Genomic DNA, 6501 nt, shown 5'->3' with positions numbered 1-6501 from the left:
GAGAAAAACTGCCTGCCAACATGTGATGGTCCTGGAGGAAATGATCAGATTGGAGGATGGACTTTTGGGCCCCCCTGTGTAGGTTGTGTCACAAAACACCCCATGCCCCAATTAAAGTAGCACACTGTAGGGAATAGGGTACTGCAGATTTGAGTTCAACAAACTATCCTCCAAACAGTCCATGACTTGCGACTAGGTTTTAACTATTGTTGCCAACATGGCATGCCAAAATTCTAGATTCAAACCGAGTTCGGCAGACTCTGTATATCTATGGCTCTGGTGACTAGGGCAGGCTAGAGTAGAATCACAGTTTATATTTGAAGTCCAAACATATAGATACATATCTGTGTCAGTGATTGTTGGAGCAAGCAAGAGAGATGAAGTGGAAAGATAATGGCAGCACACAGTGGGAGGGACGATACAGCTGTCAGAAAAGATGAGGACGATGATGACAAAGATAGCAGTGGGGCTCGTTGCATCTTGCTGCTGATTGGAGGAGGGTTAGTTGGCCAATTCTAAGGCAACCAATAAGATAGGCACTTCCTGATTTCCAGCTCCACCTCCCTTTCGCCTCTCGCTCTTCACCAAAGTGTAATATTTTGTCATTATATGATTAATCATAGTATGAGATTACTAATCACTGTAAAGTTAATCATCATATTGATCAGTAACTATAGGAGCGATTGATCCACTTGTAGTTATGTTGTCCAAGTTGTGTGGTGTTTAGCTTCGGTCCAATATGTTCACACAACTTCTGTAACTGAATTGTGTTTTTTGGTGCAACACTTAGTACTGCTCCCTCGTAAACTGTGGATGTGGGTTTATTTGTTCCGCCTAGCTTCCTGTAAATGCATGCCTCTCTATTCCCTCCTTTTCCCTCGTTCCTCACCTCCTCTGGCTCCTGTCTGCTTTCATCCTGTCTTTCATCTCTGTCTGTCTGACCCTCCTTTCATCTTTCACAGAGCTTTTGTAGTTAACTACTGTTCCAGAGACATTCACAGATGCTCTCTACCTCTCTCCATCTCTGACTTTTCCCTCTCTACTGTATCTCTCCATCTATCATTCCCTCCCTCCATCCCTCCCTCCCTCCCCCCTCCTTTCTTCCCTCCCTTGTCCTGGTGTCATGTCCAGTGCTGTTTGATGTTTTCTGTGGGTAGCAACAGAGCATCCTCTTTTAACCCTTGATACCATGTTGCCTAGATTATATTTAAGGACCAAATGTTTTATTTTTTATTTGTGATCACAGCTTTAGCTTTTGAGCAAAATCAATGAAATGATGATGTTATTGATGATGATGTTATTGATGACCATGATGATGTTATTGATGATGATGTTATTGATGACCATGATGATGTTATTGATGATGATGTTATTGATGATGATGTTATTGATGATGACCATGATGATGTTATTGATGATGATGTTATTGATGATGATGAGGATGACCATGATGATGTTATTGATGATGACCATGATGATGTTATTGATGATGATGTTATTGATGATGATGAGGATGACCATGATGATGTTATTGATGATGATGATGTTATTGATGATGATGTTATTGATGATGATGAGGATGACCATGATGATGTTATTGATGTTATTGATGATGATGATGTTATTGATGATGATGAGGATGACGATAATGATGTTATTGATGTTATTGATGATATTGATGATGATGATGATGTTATTGATGATGATGTTATTGATGATGATGAGGATGACCATGATGATGTTATTGATGATGATGATGTTATTGATGATGATGTTATTGATGATGAGGATGCCCATGATGATGTTATTGATGATGATGAGGATGACCATGATGATGTTATTGATGATGTTATTGATGACCATGATGATGTTATTGATGATGATGTTATTGATGATGATGATGATGACCATGATGATGTTATTGATGATGATGTTATTGATGATGATGATGAGGATGACCATGATGATGTAATTGATGATGATGACCATGATGATGGTGACGGTAAGGATGTTTTTGATAATAGCTAGAATAAAGCACATTTAGAAAGTCAGTTTGTCTTTGGTGTCATTGAGAAGAGAGAGAGAGTACATGTGCTTATGCGCGTGTGTGCTTGTGTGTGTGTGTGTCCTGCCCGGTAATCCTGAACACCTTCAGAAGTGAAGCAGACTCATATCCAAGGTGACGCCTGTGGATGGGAAAGCTGGGATCACTGTTGCTCTCGACTCTTAACTAAATCAATATCCTTCTGCACAGGGAAGGATTATACCATGTCTAATACACAGCCTGACCCTCCTGACTATCTCTCTCCTTCACTCCATCCAATCTGTGTTCAAGGGGGTTCAAGAGTCTCATTTCCACACTATGTTGTGTTTGGCGGTGATTGATTTATTTTCCACCTTTGGAGGATTGTGAGGCATTAGAATGCTGGATTTACACTCAGAGTGATTTGCATTAAGGCCTGAAATTAAATATTGTACTGAAGGGAACAATCATGATCTTTGGAGGGATGCATGATTGTTAGAGGGATGTAACGAGACTTACTGTGTACATTCTACTCGATTCTAAAGGGACTGAGGCTGTTCTCAGACGTTTACTTAGCAGACAGCAAATACTATATACAGAATAAAAAACAACTTTGTTCATACCTTTGGATTTAAATCTAGAGATTAAAGATATACTTTAAACCTATAACAAGAGACTGTATAGCTATACTCTTGTGAGAGATGTAGGCCTACCCTTCAGACACATTAAGCAGTGAACTCTTCTAAGTACCAAGCTGTCATCTACACATTGACCACTAGATGGGGCTCTGCACCTAAACCAGACTCCTGTCTGCATTCCAGGAAAAGGTAGCAGCTTAGGATAGCCACATAGTTTATGTTACACCTTGTATTACCTTCACCATGGTGAGGTCTGACAGGCCCTTAAATTGTGATGAGATAAGAGAGCTGTGGAGAGATATGTGGAGAGATGTGAAGATATGTTGTATATTTGGAGAGATGTATATGTGGAGAGATGTTGTATATTTGGAGAGATGTGAAGATATGTTGTATATTTGGAGAGATGTATATTTGGAGAGATGTGAAGAGATGTTGTATATTTGGAGAGATGTATATGTGGAGAGATGTTGTATATTTGGAGAGATGTGAAGAGATGTTGTATATGTGGAGAGATGTATATTTGGAGAGATGTGGAGAGATGTATATGTGGAGAAATTTATATTTTGAGAGATGTATATGTGGAGAGATGTGAAGAGATGTTGTATATGTGGAGAGATGTGAAGAGATGTTGTATATGTGGAGAGATGTGAAGAGATGTATATGTGGAGAGATGTGAAGAGATGTATATGTGGAGAGATGTGGAGAGATGTTGTATATGTGGAGAGATGTGGAGAGAGGTTGTATATGTGGAGAGATGTGGAGAGAGGTTGTATATGTGGAGAGATGTGGAGAGAGGTTGTATATGTGGAGAGATGTGGAGAGATGTTGTATATGTGGAGAGATGTGAAGAGATGTATATGTGGAGAGATGTGAAGAGATGTATATGTGGAGAGATGTGAAGAGATGTATATGTGGAGAGATATGAAGAGATGTTGTATATGTGGAGAGATGTTGTATATGTGGAGAGATGTGAAGAGATGTATATGTGGAGAGATGTGAAGAGATGTTGTATATGTGGAGAGATGTGAAGAGATGTATATGTGGAGAGATGTGAAGAGATGTTGTATATGTGGAGAGATGTTGTATATGTGGAGAGATGTTGTATATGTGGAGAGATGTATATGTGGAGAGATGTGGAGAGATGTTGTATATGTGGAGAGATGTTGTATATGTGGAGAGATGTTGTATATGTGGAGAGATGTATATTTGGAGAGATGTGGAGAGATGTTGTATATGTGGAGAGATGTTGTATATGTGGAGAGATGTTGTATATGTGGAGAGATGTATATGTGGAGAGATGTATATTTGGAGAGATGTGGAGAGATGTATATGTGGAGAGATGTGGAGAGATGTTGTATATGTGGAGAGATGTATATGTGGAGAGATGTATATGTGGAGAGATGTGAACAGATGTATATGTGGAGAGATGTATATGTGGAGAGATGTGGAGAGATGTTGTATATGTGGAGAGATGTGGAGAGAGGTTGTATATGTGGAGAGATGTGGAGAGAGGTTGTATATGTGGAGAGATGTGGAGAGAGGTTGTATATGTGGAGAGATGTTGTATATGTGGAGAGATGTATATGTGGAGAGATGTATATTTGGAGAGATGTGGAGAGATGTATATTTGGAGAGATGTGGAGAGATGTGAACAGATGTATATGTGGAGAGATGTTGTATATGTGGAGAGATGTATATTTGGAGAGATGTGGAGAGAGGTTGTATATTTGGAGAGATGTATATTTGGAGAGATGTGGAGAGAGGTTGTATATTTGGAGAGATGTATATTTGGAGAGATGTGGAGAGAGGTTGTATATTTAGAGAGATGTATATTTGGAGAGATGTGGAGATATGTTGTAGATGTGGAGAGATGTGGAGAGATGTTGTATATGTGGAGAGATGTATATTTGGAGAGATGTGGAGAGATGTATATTTGGAGAGATGTGGAGAGATGTGAACAGATGTATATGTGGAGAGATGTTGTATATGTGGAGAGATGTATATTTGGAGAGATGTGGAGAGAGGTTGTATATTTAGAGAGATGTATATTTTGAGAGATGTGAAGAGATGTATATGTGGAGAGATGTGGAGTGTGTAGCAGCATGTAAGAGGTTAACAGCAGTGTCAGACCACAGGATTAGTAGAGAATAAATAGGACTGTAATTGCTGCCTGTCACTCTGGCTCTGAACTAGAGGACCTGCGGGGAAGTCCTATTCTGGGGCCTCAGCACTGGAATCACACCGAAATGTTTTAGAGGATCATCTAAGGCTTGCAGGACATGGACAGAAAGAGAAATGGATTGCAATTATTTAGTCAGTATATATTTCAGTGTGTTAAGGATTGTGTGTGTATTTGCAGTGTGTGTGTCTCCCTGCAGAGAGTGAGGTGACAGGGGAAACTCTGATCCTCCATCATGTAACAGGTTATTAAGTCTAAAAGGGTAGGCTTGGATTCAGCACACCCAGGTGGGTCACACACTCCTCTTGACTACTGGATCAACTGTGTGAGGGTGTGCATTAGTTCCACTACTGTCAGTGCATTTGAACTTCTGCAAGGAAATCCTTAATTTGATTCTTTGCTCAATGAAATTGAATTCAGTGAGATTTTGGGGGACAATAAAACAATATTTGAACTTTGTAGGTGAACAACAAGGTTACCCACTGGGCACAGACGTCAGTTCAACGTCTAGTATTGATTTACATTTGGTTGAGTTGTCAACTAACGTGAATTCAATGTGAAATCAACAAAAACATTCACCATGTCATTGGATTTAGGTTATAAATTGGATGAAAAAAATAGAAAATGCTTTTACGTTGATGATTTTTTGCTAATCCAGTTAGATTTCCTCATTGAAATGACGTAGAAACAACGTTTCAACCTGTTTTTGCCCATTGGGTAGTGTGAATTGCAGTAACTCACACGTCACACACACCACACACATCAGCAGCCAGATAGGTAGCCAGACCGCAGATTGAGCACAGATTTAAGGTTAGGGGGCGGCAAGGGGAAGGTGGGCTGGGTGGGCTGGGTGGGTAAACCACAAGATGTTATATTTAGACTTCCCATCACTTCAGAATCTGCCATCTCTCTCACACACACACAGGGAGGTGTTTGACAGAAGGGGGGGGGGGTATGCAGGAGCAAAGAGCGCTAGATGCAAAACTTAGAAAGGATGAGGTGATTCCTTCTGTTCTGCTGTGTAGTTACCACTTCAAACAGGAAGCTGATGTGTGTGTAGTTTGCTACGAGGGGAGGGGTGTGTGCGCCGTGTGTGTGTGACGCTAACCTCATTCTCTCTAGTGTGTCTCAAGATTCTTGCATCAGCCCTGTGTTGTCATACACACTTCAGTCTCCCTCTGGACTGGAGACAGTGAATCACTTACAGTAGAAAATGTCCTCTTTACCAAAAATTGGATTTTGAATTGCCTTCAGTATATCACAAGATCACACACACACACACACACACACAAACAAACACACTAACACACACACAGTGAGATATTATTCTTACATGAAAGTCCCCCAGCTATTTCAATAGAGTGGGTGTCCCCCAGCTACTGTAGCCTGTACTGCTTCTAGTCTTCTCAGAATTTGGGGCGAAGTCTCTAAGAGTTATTATAAGGAGGTTGGAGTTATTTTAACACTCAGCAAGCCACCATGAGACTGCTGCTTTGTCATAGCTATCGGTAAATATATGGCAGGGGATGTGACTTGTGACTGAGGCTGAGTAGTAGCCTACATATCTACTGTATGTGCACCTGCTGGTTTCTCTGTCTCTATGGTCACCTCTTGTCTTGGTCGCCATGGCTTCATTTGCAAATGAAATGCATTAGGCGTGC

Source organism: Salmo trutta, chromosome 37, assembly GCF_901001165.1.
Source record: "Salmo trutta chromosome 37, fSalTru1.1, whole genome shotgun sequence".
Lineage (NCBI taxonomy): Eukaryota > Metazoa > Chordata > Actinopteri > Salmoniformes > Salmonidae > Salmo > Salmo trutta.
Note: the sequence above shows the minus strand (reverse complement) of the source record.